This window comes from Triticum urartu, chromosome 1 (genome assembly GCF_003073215.2).
Source record: "Triticum urartu cultivar G1812 chromosome 1, Tu2.1, whole genome shotgun sequence".
Classification (NCBI taxonomy): Eukaryota; Viridiplantae; Streptophyta; class Magnoliopsida; order Poales; family Poaceae; genus Triticum; species Triticum urartu.
Genome location: NC_053022.1, coordinates 81,740,688 through 81,762,822, shown reverse-complemented (window position 1 = coordinate 81,762,822; position 22,135 = coordinate 81,740,688).

Below are 22,135 nucleotides of genomic sequence, written 5' to 3'. Positions count from 1 at the left end.
TGCTTAATAGGAGTTGTGCAGGAGGAAGTACCAGTGGTAAGGGATTTTCCTAAAGTATTTCCAGAAGAGTTGCCAGGCATGCCACCGGATAGAGATATTGAGTTCTTGATTGAGCTATTGCCAGGCACAGGGCCGATATCAAAGAGACCATATAGGATGCCAGTAAAGGATTTGGTGGAAATTAAGAAGCAGATTAAGGAATTACTGGATAAGGGATATATTCGCCCAAGTTCTTCACCTTGGGGATCGCCAGTACTACTAGTGGAGAAGAAGGATGGATTGTTAAGGATGGTTGTTGATTATCGAGGATTGAATGAAGTAACGATCAAGAACAAGTACCCACTACCAATGATCAATGATCTGTTTGATCGATTGCAAGGAGCTAAGGTATTTTCCAAGATCGATCTGCGATCAGGATACCACCAATTGAAGATTCGAGAACAGGATATTCCGAAGACAGCTTTTACCACCAGGTATGGGCTGTATGAGTATACCGTTATGTCATTTGGTCTGACTAACGCACCTGCCTATTTTATGAACATGATGAACAAAGTATTTATGGAGTTTTTGGATAAGTTCATCGTAGTGTTCATTGATGATATCCTGGTTTACTCGAAGAATGAAGAGGAACATAAGGAGCATTTGCGTTTGGTACTTGGAAAGCTCAGAGAACATCAATTATATGCCAAGTTCAGCAAATGTGAGTTTTGGTTGAAGGAAGTAGGATTCCTCGGACATGTTATATCTGGAGAAGGTATAGCAGTAGATCCCCTAAAGTTGAAACTGTGACCAAGTGGGAAGCCCCAACAACAGTTGGAGAGATCCGGAGTTTTCTTGGACTCGCAGGATACTACCGGAGATTCATTGAGAATTTTTCAAAGATTGCGAAGACTATTATGGAGTTATTAAAGAAGGATGCCAAGTTCATATGGACAGAGGAATGTGAGGCTAGTTTCCAGGAGTTGAAGAAACGCTTAGTTACCTCACCAGTGTTGATTTTGCCAGACCAGACCAAGGATTATGAGGTGTATTGCGACGCTTCACGTCGAGGACTTGGAGCGGTGCTTATGCAGGAAGGGAGAGTTGTTTCATATGCCTCAAGACAACTAAAGCCTCATGAGTTGAATTATGCCACGCATGATTTGGAGTTAGCAGTCATAGAGCATGCATTGAAGACATGGAGACATTTTCTCATTGGAAATCATTGTGAGGTGTACACGGATCATAAGAGTTTGAAGTACATTTTCACACAGAAGGAATTAAATCTCAGACAAAGGAGATGGTTGGAGCTTATCAAGGATTATGATATGAAATTGCATTATCATCCTGGAAAGGCTAATGTAGTAGCTGACGCATTAAGCCGTAAGAGCCATGTCAATACATTAATGACGAGAGGAATACCAAGGGAGTTAGCCGAAAATCTTCGTGAACTATGTTTAGAAATAGTTCCGAGAGGCTATGTAGCAGCATTGGAGATTCAGTCAACCTTGATGGATAAAATCAGGGAAGCTCAGAAAGCTGACAAAGAGATTGCCGCTATAAAGGAGAAACTGAGCAAAGGAAAAGCTAAAGGATTTCGTGAGGATGAGCATGACACCTTATGGTTTGAAGACCGTGTCTACATTCCCAATGACCCGGAGATCAGGAAGTTGATTTTGGAAGAGGCACACGATTCACCATATTCGATTCACCCAAGAAATACCAAGATGTATCTGGATTTGAAGGATATTTTCTGGTGGACTGGAATGAAGAAGGATATAGCAGAGTATGTAGCAGTTTGTGATGTATGTCAAAGAGTAAAGGTAGAGCATCAGAAGCCAGCAGGATTGTTACAACCATTGCCGATACCCGAATGGAAGTGGGATAAGTTAGGCATGGATTTTATCACGGGATTGCCCAGGACACGTTCAGGCTATGACTCGATTTGGGTTGTAATTGATCGATTGACGAAAGTAGCTCATTTCATCCCAGTAAAGACCACTTACACCAGTGCTAAGTTGGCAAAGATATACATGACCAGGATCTTATGTCTGCATGGAGTTCCAAGGAGTATCGTATCGGATAGAGGAACCCAGTTTACCTCAAAGTTCTGGAAGCAGTTGCACGAAACTTTGGGTACCAGGCTAGAATTCAGTACAGCTTTTCATCCACAGACAGATGGACAGACCGAGAGAGTCAATCAGATTTTGGAGGATATGCTAAGAGCTTGTGCGCTAGATTATGGATCTAGTTGGGACGATAATTTGCCATATGCAGAGTTCTCTTACAACAACAGTTATCAAACTAGTTTAAAGATGGCCCCTTTCGAAGCTTTGTACGGAAGGAGGTGCAGGACACCGTTGTCGTGGGACGAAGTTGGAGACCGCCAGTTGTTTGGACCCGACTTGATTAAAGAGTCTGAACAGAAGGTGAAGTTGATTCGCGATAGGCTCAAGGTAGCCCAGTCCAGACAGAAGAGTTATGCGGATTCTAAACGCAAGGAGACAGTTTACGAAGTCGGAGACAGAGCTTATCTTCGAGTATCTCCACTTCGGGGAACAAAGCGTTTTGGAGTTAAAGGGAAGTTAGCACCACGATTTATAGGACCATATCGAGTTTTGGAGCGTATGGGAGAAGTGGCCTACAAGTTGGAATTGCCCGAAGGATTGTCAGGAGTACATGATGTGTTCCACGTTTCTCAGTTAAAGAAATGTCACGCGGAGATGGCTGACATACCGTTGAGAGACACAGTGCCTTTGGAAACTATTCAGTTCGATAACGATTTGACCTACGAGGAGAAACCAGTTAAGATTCTTGAGTTTGCCAGCCGAGTTACCCGCAACAAGGTTATCAAGTTTTGCAAAGTTCAGTGGAGCCACCACACGGAGGATGCAGCCACCTGGGAGCGAGAGGAAGATTTGCTCAAAGACCACCCTCACCTATTTTCTAGCCAACCCGAATCTCGAGGGCGAGATTCACCTTAAGGGGGGTAGGTTTGTAACATCCCAAATTTTCAATTTGGAATGTTATACATTAGATCATCATGCATATCATTTTTTGCATTTTGGTTGATCCTAGAAATTCTACGCAACTCAATGACCCACGGAGAGAGTTGGGGATTTCGTTATTTTCATATTTGAGTTTTCTCAAATTTTGAGAATAGGATTATTTGATTTTATTTATTTTATCATCAATTATTTCTATTACAAAAATATGAGAGAGGGAATAAAATGACTTTCCCAAAATAAAGAAATATTGAGGATTTAATAAAAAAATCAAATAAGATTTTATTTCGGAGTTTTTCGGTGTTTTATTTGAATTTAGGAAAAATGTGCGTTTTTCAAAATTGCATTTTGGGCCCAAATAAATGTTCACCTTGTGCGGCTTGATTTTAGAAGCCCGTGAAAATTTATTTCGGAATTTTTGGAGTCCGTTTCGTATTTCTTTTTATTTTTCTTCCGAGCGGAATAATTAAAAAAACGAACCGACTTCGGGCCGTACCCGAGCGGGACACCGCCCGGGGACAGCCTTTAAATAGCGCCGCCCCGAGCCGCCCCAGCCCATCAGCCCCGCCTCGATCCGCGCACGCCGCTGGAGCCGCCGCCGCCGCCGACGATCCAGCCACCCGAGGTTCGTCGAGCCTCATTTTCCATGCTGAAAAAAAAGAGAAAAAAATATTCGGCGTTCGTCGTTTTTCTTTTTCTCGGATTAAATCCGCGATTTTTTTGATCGCGATTCCTGATCCGATTTTCATTTTAGTCTAACTTTTCGCTCGTTTATCAAAATCAGGTGATTCAAGCGCCTAGAGTTTTGTCTCGAAACTCTCTATCCGTTTAACCAACTTAAACAAGATTTTGCAACTGTAAAATTTTCCCTAGATCCAGATTACTAGAACGAAGTTGTTTTCTTTCGCCGTTTGATTTTTGTTGCTTCGTTCGATTTGATTCTTTTTGCCAACCGGAGTTCTTAAGTTGAACCTTCTGGTTAGATCTCTTATTTGAGTTTTACCTGTGCATTAGATGAGTACTTATTGTATGCTTGTTTGTTTGTCTGCGATAGAATACCCGGAGTGCGCCACCTGTTACTTCGAATCGCTAGGTTTCACGGATCATCAGCAAGGCAAGTAACACTTTGATCATACCTTTTCTACTACCCAGTTTTATTGCATTAGATCAATCACCACACATTGCATGATTAGGATCTAATTAAATTGTGGCATGGGATGTAGATAAGGTAGTACCTATTACTTGTTTATTATCAAACCTTTGGGAGTTACTTCTACGTTTGCTTATTATGCCATGCTATGCTAGTAGACGTGGATTGGGTGAGTGAAATCTATGACAGATGTGAGATTGTTAATTAATGGTTTATCTAAGGTGGCAACTTAAACACACATCTGGGTGGACTGAGGCACCTGGGTATTCCAGGACTTGCCTGTTTTCTTTTGGACCGCCACCCAGGCTCAAAGGGATCATGAGACTATTCATACTAGAAACTTCCGTGTACAGCCACAAGATATTATGGGCTCTAGCATAGTTGATTAAGTCGTGTGAACTCTTACAGTGGTAGACTAGCAGATGTAGGGGTTGTAGGTGGTACGGTCTACCCATCGTAAGGTGCAAACGCTTCTGAAAGACTATGTCTCGGTCATCCGTCTTCTCAAACACCATGTAGTGTGAGAAACCAAACGGAGGCGATCGAGTCTTGTGGGGAAAAGTGCGCAAACCTCTGCAGAGTGTAATAAACTAATCATGGTTAGCCGTGTCCCCGGTTATGGACATCTTGAGTATCTAGTACTTGGATTATCATGTGAATCTCAACACGTTACTTTAAATTAATTTTGTTGGGTTATTTTTAATGATGATGCTTAATTGGGATTGAGAATGCTGTCAACCATTCTCAATGTTTAACAACCACCATGATAGTTAAATAAAATTATTCCTTTGAAGTAGGGAAAAATTGGCTTTACGCAAAAATGTAACCATAGAGCTTTCCACCAGCCAAATATGCATATAGTATAGCTGTTTCATTCCATTACTCTCTATGTGTTACCTTGCCAGCATATTCCATGTGCTGACCCGTTTTCGGGCTGCAATGTTAATGTTGCAGACTTTTCAGACGACGATTAAGGAGTTTTTAGGTCGTGGTTCTATACTTAGTGATGCCGTTGGAGTTGATGGACTCACTTATCTTCAAGCCTTCCGTTGTTATAGTTATTAGATGGCCTTAAGCCATATTTATTGTAATAAGTTCTTTTTTGAGACACTCGATGTAATAAGTGTGTGATTGCTACTCTGCTATAAATCCTTCGAGTACTGTGTGGTGTCAGCATTACTGATCCAGGGATGACACCGGAGCACAGAGATCAGACTGTTTGAGGTCTGGTCGCTACAGAATATGCTGGCAAGATAACACAGTAGAGCAAGAACAGAATAATGCTATCACTACATGCATATTTGGCTGGTGGAAAGCTCTATGGTTATAGTTTTTGTGAAAAGCCAATTTTTCCCTACAACAAAGGAATAGATTTTAATTTTACTATCATGGTAGTTGAAACATCATTGAGAAGGTTCCTCCAACTCAATCCCGATTAAAGTGATTAACATCCCAACAATATTATTTAATAAATGATGAGATACATGTGATAACTCAAATACTAGATACTCAAGAATTGTCCATAACCAGGGACACGGCTAACCATGATTAGATTATACACTCTACAGAGGTTTGCGCACTTTTCCCCACAAGACTCGATCGCCTCCGCTGGATTTCCCGCACTACAAGGTGTTTGGGAAACGGATGACCGAGACACAGTCTTTCAGAAACATTAACTCTTTACTCCGGACAGACCATACCAAACCTACATCCCACTACCAGCTGATCTGTCTCTTCAAGAGCTTCACATAGCTTACTCAACTATGCTAGAGCCCATAATAGCTTGTGGCTGCACACGAAAGTTTTCTAGCATGAATCATCTCAGTTCCCTTTGAGCCTGGGTGGCGGTCCATAGGAAGATCACACGGGTACTCCGGGATTTCCAAAAATACAGGCAACACTGGGTACTCCAGGTGCCTCAATCCACCCAGATGTTAATTTAAGTTGCCACCTTAAGTTTGAACCATTAATTAACAATCTCATATCTGTCATGGATTTCACTCAAACCCAAACCACGTCTACGAGCATAGCATAGCATAGTAATATAAGCAACGCGTAAAGTAACTCCCAAGGGTTTGAATGTAACAGGGTAATAGGTTCTACCTCAACAACTACTTCCAACCCACATGTTAATGATATCCTAATCATGCAATGTTTGAGGATTGGAACTAATGCATAAAAACTAGGTGATAAAAGGGACATGATCAAAGTGTTACTTGCCTTGCTGACGGTCTGCGAAACCTAGGGACTCGTAGTAGCACGCTTCGCACTCCGGGTGTTCTATCGCAAACAAACAATAACTTACATAAGCAACAAGCAAAGAAGCACAAGTAAATCTCAAATAAGAGGGGTTGACCAGAAGGTTCAACTTAAGAACTCCGGTTCGCAAAAAGAATCAAATCAAACGAAGCAACGAAACTCAAACGGCGAAAGAAAGAAGCTTCGTTTACTAATCTGAACCTAGGTCAAATTTTACAGTAGTAAAAACTTATTTGAGTTGGTTAAACGGAAAAGGGTTTCGAGACGAAACTCTAGGCGCTTGAATCGCCTGATTCCGACTAATGAGCGAAAAGAAAAACAGAAACTAAGATCAGATCAGAAATCGCGATCAGAAAAAATCGTTGAATAAATCCGATAAAAGAAAATTGACGAACAGACTAACGGACGAGCGTTCGTTAGCTAGATCTAACAGGCGAAAACCGTTTATTAAAACGAACGTACGGACGAATGTCCGCTAACTAGAAGAACCGAGAAAAAAACTGGCGAATCCGGAAAAAAACGGATCTAGGGTTTTCTAAAAAATGAACGGTTTAAAAAAACGGCGGCGGGTCCGGCGGCTACCTCCGGCGAGGGGGCTCCGGCGACGGTGGCAAGCAGCGGCGGCGGTGGCTAGTGCGGGCGGCGGCTGCTGCGGCAGGGTTGGCGGCGGTGACGGTGTGGTGTTGGGGCTCGGGGGTGGGCGTATATAAAGGGCGGGGCGGCGGCGCAACTTGGAGGAGGGGGCAAGGCGCGGCGGCAGGCGGAGTCCGACTCGGACTCCGGTCCGAGCGGCGGCGGTGGCGCGCGCGCAGGAGGCGGCGGCGGCCTGGCTCAGCTGGGCCTTAGGCCCAGTTGGGCGCGGAACTTTTTTTTAAAATAATTCCGCCGACAGAAATAAAATCCTAGAAATAAATAAATAAATAACTAAAAATGCCAAAACAAATTTTCACCGTCTAAATAAAATATTTAGAACGAGATGAACATTTCCTTGGCCCTAAAATGCAATTTTGAAAAACGTGCAATTTTTCTAATGCAAACAAAATTGCAATAAAATCCAAATAATACAAATATTTGATTTTAATATTTTTCGTCCAATATTTCAATTATCTTGGAGAAGTCATATTATCTCCTCTCATATATTTTAGTATGAAATATTTTCAGAGAGAAAATAATTAAAACCAAAATCCTAGTTTCAAAATTTGATAAAATCAAATTTGAAAACCGGGAAAATCCCCAACTCTCTCCGAGGGTCCTCGAGTTGCTTAGGATTTCGAGGATCGCTAGACGAAAAGCAAATAAAATATGATATGCATGGATGACTATGTATAACATTCCAAATTGAAAATTTTGGGATGTTACAAACCTACCCCCTTAAGATGAATCTCACCCTCGAGATTCGGGTTGGCTAGAAAATAGGTGTGGGTGGTCTTTGTGAAGATCATCCTCTCGTTCCCAGGTGGCTTCGTCCTCGGTATGGTGGCACCACTGAACTTTGCAATGATAACTTTACTGCGAGTGACTCTGCTGGCAAACTCAAGAATCTTTACTGGCTTTTCCTCGTAAGTCAAATCACTGTCCAACTGAATTGCCTCCAAGGGTACTGTATCTCTTAACGGTATATCGGCCATCTCAGCATGACACTTCTTCAGCTGCGAAACGTGGAACACATCATGAACTCGTGACAATTCCTCGGGTAACTCCAACTTGTAGGCAACTTCTCCCATCCGTTCCAAAACATGATACGGTCCTACAAATCTCGGAGCTAGTTTCCCCTTAACTCCAAAACGTTTCACTCCTCGCAAGGGAGATACTCGCAGATATACTCTATCTCCAATTTCATAGGTTACCTCTTTGCGTTTGGAGTCCGCATAACTCTTCTGCCTGGACTGAGCAATCTTCAGTCTATCACGAATCAATTTAACCTTCTCCTTAGACTCTTTGATCAAGTCTGATCCAAACAACTGTCGGTCTCCTACCTCGTCCCACATCAAAGGTGTTCTACACCTGCGTCCATACAGGGCTTCAAACGGTGCCATCTTCAAACTGGCTTGGTAGCTATTGTTGTACGAGAACTCTGTGTAGGGCAAATTGTCATCCCAACTAGATCCATAATCTAGCGCACAGGCTCTCAACATGTCCTCCAAAATTTGGTTCACTCTCTTGGTTTGTCCATCTGTCTGCGGGTGAAAAGCTGTACTGAACTCTAACCTTGTTCCCAAAGTCTGATGTAACTGATGCCAAAACTTTGAAGTAAACTGTGTTCCTCTATCTGATACGATGGTCCTCGGAACTCCATGCAGACATACGATCCTGGACATATAAATCTTGGCCAACTTTGCACTGGTATAAGTGGTTTTCACTGGGATGAAGTGGGCCACTTTGGTCAAGCGATCAACTACTACCCATATGGAAGCATATCTTGCTTTAGTCCTGGGCAATCCAGTGATAAAATCCATGCCAAGTTTATCCCACTTCCATTCGAGTATCGGCATAGGCTGTAATAATCCTGCTAGCTTTTGATGTTCTACCTTCACTCGCTGACATACATCACATGCAGCTACATACTTGGCAATATCCTTTTTCATACCGGTCCACCAGAAACGTTCCTTCAAATCTAGATACATCTTGGTGTTTCCGGGGTGTATCAAGTATGGTGAGTCATGAGCCTCTTAAAGTATTAACTTCCTGATCTCCTGGTTATTGGGCACATAAACTCGATCCTCAAACCATAAGGTATCGTGCTCGTCTTCACGAAAACCTTTGGCCTTTCCTTTGCTCATCTTCTCCTTTATCTCGACAATCTCCTTGTCATCCTTCTGAGCTTCCCGAATCTTGTCCAGCAATGTCGACTGGACTTCCATTGTTGCAACGAATCCTCTAGGGACAATCTCCAATTGAAGTTCCATGATATTCTCTGCTAACTCCTTCGGCAGTCCCTTACTTTCAAGGATATTAGCATAACTCTTCCTGCTCAAAGCGTCTGCTACAACATTGGACTTTCCTGGGTGATAGTGTAGCTTCATATCATAATCCTGTATAAGCTCCAACCATCTCCTCTGTCTAAGGTTCAGTTCCTTCTGGGTGAAGATGTACTTCAAACTCTTATGGTCCGTGTATACATCACATCGGTTTCCAATAAGGTAATGCCTCCAGGTCTTCAATGCATGCACTACGGCTGCTAACTCCAAATCATGCGTGGCATAGTTCAACTCATGAGGTTTTAGTTGTCGTGAGGCATATGAAACAACTCGTCCATCCTGCATAAGTACACATCCAAGTCCTAAGCGAGAGGCATCGCAATACACTTGGAATTCCTTATGTATATCCGGCAGTGTTAGCACTGGTGTTGTAGTCAACCGTTCCTTCAACTCCTGGAAACTTGCCTCGCAATCTTCTGTCCATTTAAACTTAGTATCCTTCTTTAACAGTTCAGTCATTGGCTTTGCAATCTTGGAAAAGTTCTCAATGAATCTCCGATAGTAACCTGCGAGTCCAAGGAAACTGCGGATCTCGCTAACTGAGGTGGGTGCCAACCATTCAGTGACTGACTGAATTTTGCTGGGGTCTACTGATATACCTTCCCCTTATATAATATGTCCAAGGAATTCGACTTCCTTCAACCAAAATTCGCATTTGCTAAACTTAGCATACAACTGGTGTTCCCTGAGTTTCTCGAGAACTAAGCGCAAATGCTCCTTGTGCTCCTCCTTGTTCTTCGAGTATACCATAATATCATCAATAAACACCACAACAAACTTGTCCAAGTACTCCATGAACACCTTGTTCATCATGCTCATGAAATAAGCAGGGGAATTAGTCAGTCCAAATGACATGACCATGTACTCGTATAATCCATAACGTGTCGTCAATGTTGTCTTTGGTATATCCTTCTCACGTATCTTCAACTGATGGTATCCTGATCGCAGATCGATCTTCGAAAACACCTTAGGTCCTTGCAACTGATCAAACAGATCATTGATCATCGGCAGTGGGTACTTGTTCTTAATCGTCACCTCATTCAAGGCTCGATAATCAACAACCATCCTTAGGGATTTGTCCTTCTTCTCCACCAAAAGCACAGGGGCTCCCCAAGGTGATGAACTTCTTCGAATGTATCCTTTTTCCAGTAACTCCTTGATCTGTTTCTTAATTTCCTCCATGTCATTTGCGGGCATACGATAGGGTCTCTTGGATATTGGTCCTGTTCCTGGCAATAGCTCTATCCAAAACTCAATGTTTCTATCGGGTGGCATGCCTAGTAACTCCTCTAGAAAAACATCCGGATAATCCTTCACTATAGGCACTTCCTCCTGAACAACTCCCGTAAGGGCATTCACTTGGCTCCTCATAGGCACATGCCTAGACACATACTTAATCCTTTTTCCCTCCAGGGTGGTAAGGTAAATCGTCTAACTAGCACAATCAATACTCCCTCCAAACTTTGGCATCCAGTCCATACCTAATATCACATCCAATCCTTGTGACTCCAAGATAATTAGGTCGGACGGAAAAACATGTGTGCCAATGGTTAAGGGTACCTGGTCGCACCATCGGCTAGCCATATATTCTGCTCCGGGCGAGCTTACTAACAGAGGGATCCTAAGGGTTTGGGTTGGTAGCTTAAACTTATCCACAAATCCCCTTGATATGTATGAATGCGATGCACCAGTATTGAAAAGAACAAGAGTGGTAAATGACTTAACCAAAAACTTACCTATTACCGCGTCCGGCTGCTCTTCAACCTCCTCCATGTTAATGTGGTTCACTTGTCCTTTGTTGAATGGATTAGGCTTCTTCCCCACGCTCCCATTTCCATTTTTAGAACCATTGTGGTTATGTGATCCTCCTCCAATGTGGTTGTGACCTCCATGGTTATGAACAAGTCCTCCCGAGTTCGGGGTTAGGCGAGGCCTCTGCTAAGCTCCTGAGTTATACTTCCCTTGTCCATACATTCTCTTGCGGCTCTCAATCTGCTGCTGCTTCCCTTCAATCATAAGAGCCTTATCTACCAACTCCTGGTAGTTGTTGAAGGTTGCTACCATCAACTGCATGCTCATCTCATCATTCAGCCCTTCCATAAACTTCTCCTGCTTCGCGGCATCGGTGGACACATCATCAGGGGCATAGCGAGATAACTTGCTAAACTCATCCACGTACTGTGCCACAGTACGGTTCCCCTGACGTAGGTTGCGGAACTCCCGCTTCTTCATCTGCATAGCTCCAGTTGAGACATGGGCCATGCGGAAAGCTTGCTGAAACTGGTCCCAAGTGACTTTGGCTATGGGGAAAGTGGCTGTGTAATTCTCCCACCATGAGGCTGCAGGTCCATCCAATTGATGTGCGGCAAAACGCACCCTCTCAGCATCCGTGCAACCTGCGGTGGTCAACTTTCTTCCAATACGGCGTAGCCAATCATCAGCAACTATAGGCTCGGTGCTACTGGAAAACACCGGCGGTTGTAACCTTAGAAAACGGGCTAGGTTGTCCACTGGCGGCGGGTTGTTGTTGTTGTTGTTATTGTTGTTGTTGCCCTGGTTCTGAACTAGCAATTACATCAAAGTATTCTGCTGCTAGATCAACTGAGTGAGCTCCGGTGGGAAAACAAAACCGGGGTCACGTCTCGGAGGCATCTGATGGGTTTAGATGGAAGAGATCAGAATAGAAAGGGGTCTAATGAGAAAACACTACCCATATGCACATGAGACAAACACAAACATTTCACTCAATCAATCAAGCAAGGGCATACAAACGGTCTAGAACTATCGCAAAAGTGCTCATCTACTACTAATTACATGGGGGAATACTACTAATATTTGGTGGTCATCTAGAAATTTTGATCGATGGAAGACTCCATGATGTCTGCTCCAGCTTCGTCTTCAAAGTTATCATCACTGGGTTCGGAATCGGTGTCGTCAATGATGATGTAGTCCTTAGGGCGTATCTCCTTGGGTTCTTCTTCTTCTTCTATTGGTGTTGGTCCTCCTATGAATATTCCGATCTTCTTGACTAAGTCGTCATACTTCTCTAGTAGTGTCTTGATTTCCTCCTCATATCCATCGCGTGTAAACTTGAGTTCTTCCTCTAGCTTGATGATTCTAGCCTTCGCCTTCTTCAAGTCCATCATGTCCGTGCACATCTGGTTCTCCTGACGTCGAATGTGCTGGTTTAACTCCTGGATGAAAGCTGTAATGGATCTATCCTTCCTGGTGTTGATTACTTCCCATTGCTCGTCTCGGCGCCCACATATTTGGTAGATAGTGTCCTTAAGCTCCCTGTTGTAGACCTCTCCAATGCGTCCCATGGTAATGTGCGCAGCCATGCTCTTGCCTAGACTCCAGGTGGGTGCTTCAAAAGAAAACTCTATGGGTTTAGAAGTTGGCGAGAATGTCCTTCCTGGAACTTGTACTTGAACCATCCAGCGCTCCTCTTCACGTAAAGTGGCGTTGTATGTTCCGGTGAAGCTTGGTATTCCAATGTTCAAGTAGCTAGTGACTTCCTTCAAGTGGCTTCCAAAAGGTGTGTCTTCATCCGATTGTGCAAACTTGTTCTTCATCTCCGCCATCCTAAAGAGTAGAAAATGGAGAGAAGTCAGAAATGAGAAGAGAAGTGTGACCTAGGGTTTATCTTAGTGGCCGTGTCCTACACTCAGCGTGTGCTCTGATACCATCTTGTAGCGACCCGACCTCAGATAGTCAAGTCTCTGTGCTTCAGTGTCATCCCTGGATCGGTAATGTTGACACACACAGTACTCGAAGGATTTATAACAGAGTGGCAATCACACACTTATTACATTGAATGTCTCAAGAGAGAACTTAATACAATAATATGGCTTAAGGCCATCTAATACGATAACAGCGGAAGGCTTGGAAGATAAAGTGAGTCCATCAACTCCAACGGCATAACTGAGCTGCACGGCAACGACCTAACAACCTTACTCCTCGTCTGAAAAGTCTGCAACATAATATGTTGCAGCCCAAAAAGGGGTCAGCACATGGAATATGCTGGCAAGATAACACAGTAGAGCAAGAACAGAATAATGCTATCACTACATGCATATTTGGCTGGTGGAAAGCTCTATGGTTATAGTTTTTGCGAAAAGCCAATTTTTCCCTACAACAAAGGAATAGATTTTAATTTTACTATCATGGTAGTTGAAACATCATTGAGAAGGTTCCTCCAACTGAATCCCGATTAAAGTGATTAACATCCCAACAATATTATTTAATAAATGATGAGATACATGTGATAACTCAAATACTAGATACTCAAGAATTGTCCATAACCGGGGACACGGCTAACCATGATTAGATTATACACTCTGCAGAGGTTTGCGCACTTTTCCCCACAAGACTCGATTGCCTCCGCTGGATTTCCCGCACTACAAGGTGTTTGGGAAACGGATGACCGAGACACAGTCTTTCAGAAACATTAACTCTTTACTCCGGACAGACCATACCAAACCTACATCCCACTACCTGCTGATCTGTCTCTTCAAGAGCTTCACGTAGCTTACTCAACTATGCTAGAGCCCATAATAGCTTGTGGCTGCACACGAAAGTTTTCTAGCATGAATCATCTCAGTTCCCTTTGAGCCTGGGTGGCGGTCCATAGGAAGATCACATGGGTACTCCAGGATTTCCAAAAATACAGGCAACACTGGGTACTCCAGGTGCCTCAATCCACCCAGTTGTTAATTTAAGTTGCCACCTTAAGTTTGAACCATTAATTAACAATATCACATCTGTCATGGATTTCACTCAAACCCAAACCACGTCTACGAGCATAGCATAGCATAGTAATATAAGCAACGCGTAAAGTAACTCCCAAGGGTTTGAATGTAACAGGGTAATAGGTTCTACCTGAACAACTACTTCCCAACCCACATGTTAATGATATCCTAATCATGCAATGTTTGAGGATTGGAACTAATGCATAAAAACTGGGTGATAAAATGGATACGATCAAAGTGTTACTTGCCTTGCTGACGGTCTGTGAAATCTAGGGACTCGTAGTAGCACGCTTCGCACTCCGGATGTTCTATCGCAAACAAACAATAACTTACATAAGCAACAAGCAAAGAATCACGAGTAAATCTCAAACAAGAGGGGTTGACCAGAAGGTTCAACTTAAGAACTCTGGTTCACAAAAAGAATCAAATCAAATGGAGCAACGAAACTCAAACAGCGAAAGAAAGAAGCTTCGTTTACTAATTTGAACCTAGGTCAAATTTTACAGTAGTAAAAACTTATTTGAGTTGGTTAAATGGAAAGAGGGTTTCGAGACAAAACTCTAGGCGCTTGAATCGCCTGATTCCTACTAACGAGCGAAAAGAAAAACAGAAACTAAGATCGGATCAGAAATCGCGATCAGAAAAAATCGCGGAATAAATCTGATAAAAGAAAACTGACGAACAGACTAACGGACAAGCGTTCGTTAGCTGGATCTAACGGGCGAAAACCGTTCATTAAAACGAACGTACGGACGAACGTCCGCTAACTAGAAGAACCGAGAAAAAAACTGGCGAATCCGGAAAAAAAACGGATCTAGGGTTTTCTAAAAAACGAATGGTTTAAAAAAACCGGCGGCGGGTCCGACGGCTACCTCCGGCGAGGGGGCTCTGGCGACGGCGGCGGCTAGCGCGGGCGGCGGCGGCTGCGGCGCCAGGGTTGGCGGCGGTGGCGGTGTGGTGTTGGGGCTCGGGGGCGGGCGTATATAAAGGGCGGGGCGGTGGCGCGACTTGGAGGAGGGGGCAAGGCACGGCGGCAGGCGGAGTCCGACTCAGACTCCGGTCTGAGCGGCGGCGGTGGCGCGCGCGCAGGAGGCGGCGGCGGCGGCCTGGCTCAGCTGGGCCTTAGGTCCAGTCGGGCGCGGAACTTTTTTTTTAATAATTCCGCCAACATAAATAAAATCCTAGAAAAAATAAATAAAAATCTAAAAATGCCAAAACAAATTTTCACCATCTAAATAAATTATTTAGAACGAGATGAAAATTTTATTGGCCCTAAAATGCAATTTTGAAAAACGTGCAATTTTTCTAATGCAAACAAAATTGCAATAAAATCCAAATAAAACAAATATTTGATTTTAATATTTTCCTCCAATATTTCAATTATCTTGGAGAAGTCATATTATCTCCTCTCATATATTTTAGTATGAAATATTTTCAAAGAGAAAATAATTAAAACCAAAATCCTTGTTTCAAAATTTGATAAAATCAAATTTGAAAACCGGGAAAATCCCCAACTCTCTCCGAGGGTCCTCGAGTTGCTTAGGATTTCGAGGATCGCTAGACAAAAAGCAAATAAAATATGATATGCATGGATGACTATGTATAACATTCCAAATTGAAAAATTTGGGATGTTACACTCTCAAATACCTGTGTCCAAAGAGGATGAAGAAAATACAAATGTTACTTGCCCTTTTGGTACTTTTTCTTATAGACGTATGCCTTTTGGTTTATGCAATGCACCTGCTACCTTTCAAAGATGTATGACTGCTATATTCTTTGACTTTTGTGAAAAGATTGAGGTATTCTTGGATGATTTTACTGTTTATGGAACTTCTTTTGATGATTGCTTAAGAAACCTTGATCGAGTTTTGCAGAGATGTGAAGAAGCTAATATTGTCTTGAATTGGGAGAAGTGCCACTTTATGGTGAATGAAGGTATTGTCTTGGGGCATAAAATTTCTGAAAGAGGTATTGAAGTTGATAAATCTAAGGTTGATTCTATCAAAAAGATGACGTGTCCTAAGGACATTAAAGGTATAAGAAGTTTCCTTGGTCATTCCGGTTTTTATAGGAGGTTCATTAAGGACTTCTCTAAAATTTCTCGGCCTCTGACTAATCTCTTACAAAAAGATGTTCCTTTTGTTTTTGATTATGATTGTGTAGAAGCATTTGAAATACTTAAGAAAGCCTTGACCTCTGCACCTATTGTTCAGCCTCCTGATTGGAATTTACCATTTGAAATTATGTGTGATGCTAGTGATTATGCTGTAGGGGCTGTTCTAAGACAAAGAGTTAATAAGAAATTAAATGTTGTCCAATATGCTAGTAGAACTCTAGATAGTGCTCAGAGAAATTATGCTACTACTGAAAAAGAATTTTTAGCAGTTGTATTTGCATGTGATAAGTGTAGCGATCCAACCTCAAACGGTCGAATCTCTGTGCATAAGTGTCATCCCTGGATCAGTAATGCTGACACACACAGTACTTGAAGGATTTATAATAGAGTGCAATCACACACTTATTACATCGAATAACTCATAAAAGAGTACTTGTTACAATAATATGGCTTAAGGCCATCTAAATACGATAACAGCGGAAGGCTTGGAAGATAAAGCGAGTCCATCAACTCCAATGGCATAGCTGAGTGCATGACAACGACCTAGCGCACCTTACTCTTCGTCTGAAAAGTATGCAACATCATATGTTGCAGCCCGAAACGGGTCAGCACATGGAATATGCTGGCAATATAACACAGTAGAGCAATGAACATGTGAATGCTATCACTACATGCATATATGGCTGCTGGAGGCTCTATGGTTATAATGTTTTTGCGAAAAGCCAATTTTTTCCTACAGCAAAGCAATATATTTTATTTAACTATCATGGTAGTTGGAAAAACACTGAGAATGGTAAGTCCCCATCTCAATCCCAATTAAAAAGTAATTAACATCCCAACAAATTAATTTAGAGTGATGAGATCAACGTGATAATTCAAGAACCAGATACTCAAGATGTCCATAAGCGGGGACACTGCTAACCATGATTAGTTTGTACTCTCTGCAGAGGTTTGCGCACTCTTCCCCACAAGACACAATCTCCTCCGTTGGTTTTCTTGCACTACATGGTGTTTGAGAAACGGATGACCGAGACACAGTCTTTCAGAAGCATTAACTCTTTACTCTAGGTGGACAGTTACACCTACTTTCCCCTACATCTGCTAGCCCACCACTGAAAGAGGTCATGCAACGTACTCAACTATGCTAGAGCCCATAATAGCTTGTGGCTGCACACAGAAGTTTCTAGCATGAATAATCTTATGATCCCTTTGAGCCTGGGTGGCGAACCAAAAAGGACAGCATTGGTATATCCCCAGGTGCCCGCAACCAATCCACCCAGATGTGTGTTTAAGTAGCCACCTTAATTTAACCATTAATTAACAATCTCACATCTGTCATGGATACACTCAAACCCAATCCACGTCTACGAGCATAGCATGGGAAATTAAGCATAACGTAGAAGTAACTCCCAAGGTTTGATAATAAAAGGGCAATAGGTTCTACCTCATCATCTAATTCCCAAACCCACATGTTAAGAGATCCTACTCATGTAATGTTTGAGGATTGTAACTAATGCATAAAAAACCGGGTAATAAAGGGATATGATCAAAGTGTTACTTGCCTTGCTAATGATCCGCAAAACCTAGTGACTCGTAGTAGCATGCTGCGCACTCCGGGAATTCTAGCGCAAACAAACAATAGCATACATAAGCACTCAAGCAAAGATGCAAGGGGAAAACTTCAAATAAGAAGATCCAAATCTGAAAGTTCAACTGAAGATGTTCGACTTAAAAAAAGAAACGATCAAATCGGAGGTACGAAACTGAAACTACGGTCAAAAGAACTTCGAATTCAAATCTGCTTGAAACCAAATTTTAAATTGTCAAAACCTTGTTCAAGTTGATTAAACAGAAAGAGAGGTTCGAGACGAAATTTTGGCGTTGGTTTCACTGATTTGGACAAACGGTTAAGAAATGGCGAGGGTTCAAAGATCGGGGGCTAATCTGCGATAAAAATAATCGCGGATAGGTCCCTGACAGAATATAAAATAAAAAGAAAATACTAACAAACAAGCGTTCGCTGTCTGAACCTAACCGGCGAACATCATTCATTAAAACGAAAGGACGAACGTCCGCTAAATAAAATAAACCGACGAAAACCGGTCTAAGAAAATAAACTGGAAAAGTAAAAAAATCGAGGTTAACCGAGGAAAACCGACCGGTCAAAATGGGTTCAACGGCGGCGGCTCCGGCGATATCCGCGGCGGCGAAGACGGCGGTTGACGGCTGCGGGGCGGCGGGGCGCGGCTGCGGGCAACGACGGTGAGCGGCGGCGCGACGCGGGGCAGCGGGCAGTGGCGGCGGCTTCTAGCGGTGGCGGTTAAAGGCGGCGACGGAGCGGCTCAATGGGAGGAGGCGGCGGGCCTCGGCCCTATTTAAAGGCGGGGGGTGTCTGGCTTGGGGAGGGGGGTCGCTCGGAGGAGGAGTCCTCCCCGGACTCGGCTGTGGCGGTGTGCGCCGGCCGGACTCCCGCCCGGAGTCGGTCGGGGCGCAGGGGTGGGCTGCGGCAGCGGCCTGGCTCGGCTGGGTCGTTGGCCCAGTCGGGCGCGCGACTTTTTTTTAACAATTCCGCCGACAGGAAAAAAATCCTAAATAAATAAAAATAAAAATCTAAAAATGCCAAAATAAATTTTCACCGTCTAAATAAAATATTTAGAACTTAGTGAACATTTTCTTGGCCTAAAAATGCAATTTTGAAAAAAATGCATATTTTTCTAATTCAAATAAAATTCAATAAAATCGAAATAAAATAATTTATTTGATTTTAATAATTTTCCTCCAATATTTCATTTATTTTGTAGAAGTCATATTGTCTCCTCTCATATATTTTTAATATTGGAAATTTTATTTGGAGAGAAAATGATTAAAACCAAAGTGATCCACTTTTTAATATTTGAGAAAATCAAATATGAAAACAATAAAATCTCCAACTCTCTCCGTGGGTCCTTGAGTTGCTTAGTATTTTGGGATCACAAAGCCGAAATGCAAATAAAATATTATATGCATATGATGACCAATGTATAACATTCCAAATTGGAAATTTGGGATGTTACAAACCTACCCCCCCTTAAGGTGAATCTCGCCCTCGAGATTCGGGTTGGCTAGAAAATAGGTGTGGGTGGTCTTTCCGTAGATCATCCTCTCGTTCTCAGGTGGCTTCATCCTCGGTATGGTGGCTCTACTGAACTTTGCAAAACTTGATAACCTTACTGCGCGTGACTAGGTTGGCAAACTCGAGCATCTTGACCGGTTTCTCCTCATAGGTCAGATCACTATCCAACTGAATTGCTTCCAGGGGCACTGTATCTCTCAGAGAGATATCGGCCATTTCTGCATGGCACTTCTTCAACTGGGAAACGTGAAACACATCATGAACTCCTGACAATCCTTCGGTTAACTCCAACTTGTAGGCCACCTCTCACATACGTTCCAGAACTCGGTATGGTCCTACAAATCTCGGGGCTAACTTTCCCTTAACTCCAAAACGTTTAACTCCTCGCAGAGGTGACACCCGAAGATATGCTCTATCTCCGATTTCATAGGCTACTTCTTTGCGTTTTGAGTCTGCATAACTCTTCTGCCTGGACTGAGCTACCTTTAGTCTATCTCAAATCAACTTAACCTTCTCTTCGGACTCTTTGATCAAATCTAGTCCAAACAACTCGCGGTCTCCAACTTCATCCCACATCAACGGTGTTCTGCACCTTCTTCCATATAGAGCTTCGAAAGGTGCCATCTTCAAACTGGCTTGGTAACTGTTGTTGTATGAGAACTCCGCGTAAGGCAAATTATCATCCCAACTAGATCCATAATCTAGCGCACAAGCTACAACATGTCCTCCAGAATCTGATTGACTCTCTCGGTCTGTCCATCTGTCTGCGGATGAAAGGTTGTACTGAACTCTAGCCTGGTGCCTGATACGTCCATTTTGCAACATGCTTTTATATCGATATTTATTGCATTATGGTCTGTTATTTCACATTATGTCACAATACTTATGGCTATTCTCTCTAATTTTACAAGGTTTACATAAGGAGGGAGAATGCCGGCAACTGGAATTCTAGGCTAGAAAAGGAACAAATACTAGAGACCTATTCCGCACAACTCCAAAAGTCCTAAAACTCCGCGGAACACCTTATAATAAATAATGAAAAATCCTCGCCAAAGATGAAGACCAGGGGGCCCACACCCTGCTCAAGAGGGTGCCCCCCCTAGGGTGCGCCCCCCTACCTCGTGGGCCCCTTGGTGGCTCTCCGATGACCATCTTCTCCTATATGAAGTCTTTCGTCGAGAAAAAAATAAGAAGCAACCTTTCGGGACGAAACTCCGCCGCCACGAGACGGAACCTTGGCGGATCCAATCTAGAGCTCCGGCAGAGCTGTTCTACCGGGGAAACTTCCCTTCCGGAGGGGGAAATCATCGCCATCGTCATCACCAACTCTCCTCTCATCGGGAGAGGGCAATCTCCATCAACATCTTCATCAGCACCATCTCATCTCAAAACCCTAGTTCATCTCTTGTATCCGATTCTTGTCTTCAAGTCCGGGATTGGTGCTAGTAGGTTGCTAGTAGTGTTAATTACTCCTTGTAGTTGATGATAGTTGGTTTAATTGTTGGAAGATCATATGTTCAGATCCTATATGCATATTAATACCCCTCTTATTATGAACATGTTTATTCTTTGTGAGTAGTTACGTTTGTTCCTGAGGACAAGGCAGAAGTCTTGCTATTAGTAGTCATGTGAATTTGGTATTCGTTCGATATTTTGATGAGATGTATGTTGTCTAGCCTCTAGTGGTGTTATGTGAACGTCGACTACATAACACTTCACCATTATTTGGGCCTAGAGGAAGGCATTGGGAAGTAATAAGTAGATGATGGGTTGCTAGAGTGACAGAAGCTTAAACCCTAGTTTATGCGTTGTTTCGTAAGGGGCTGATTTGGACCCATATGTTTCATGCTATGGTTAGGTTTACCTTAATACTTTTGTTGTAGTTGCGGATTCTTGCAATAGAGGTTAATCATAAGTGGGATGCTTGTTCAAGTAAGAACAGCACCCAAGCACTGGTCCACCCACATGTCAAATTATCAAAGTACCGAACGCGAATCTTATGAACGTGATGAAAACTAGCTTGACGATATTCCCATGTGTCCTCGGGAGCGCTTTTCCTTATATAAGAGTTATTCAGGCTTGTCCTTTGCTACAAAAAGGATTGGGACACCTTGCTGCACTTTATTTACACTTGTTACTTGTTGCTCGTTACAAATTATCTCATCACAAAACTATCTGTTACCACTTATTTCAGTACTTGTAGAGAATACCTTGCTGAAAACCGTTTATCATTTCCTTCTGCTCCTCGTTGGGTTCGACACTCTTACTTATCGAAAGGACTACGATAGATCCCCTATACTTGTGGGTAATCAAGACTCTTTTCTGGCGCCGTTGCCGGGGAATGAAGCGCCTTTGGTAGGTGGAATTTGGTAAGCAAAAATTTATATAGTGTGCTGAAATTTACTGTCACTTGTTACTATGGAAAGTAATCCTCTGAGGGGCTTGTTCGGGGTATCTTCACCCTGACCAGTAGAGCAAAGAGTTGCTCCTCAACCTACTGAACCTATTGAAAATGAATATGAAAATTAAATTCCTTATGAGTATCCTTCGACTATAATAGAAAAACTGCTAGCTAATCCTTTTACAGGAGATTGAACAAAGCATCCTGATGAACACCTAACATATGTGGATGAAGTTTGTGGATTATTTAAGCTTGCAGGTATTCCCGATGATGTTGCTAAGAAGAAGGTCTTCCCTTTATCTTTTAAGGGAGACGCATTGACATGGTATAGGCTATTTGATGATATGGGATCATGGAACTATAGAAGATTGAAATTGGAATTT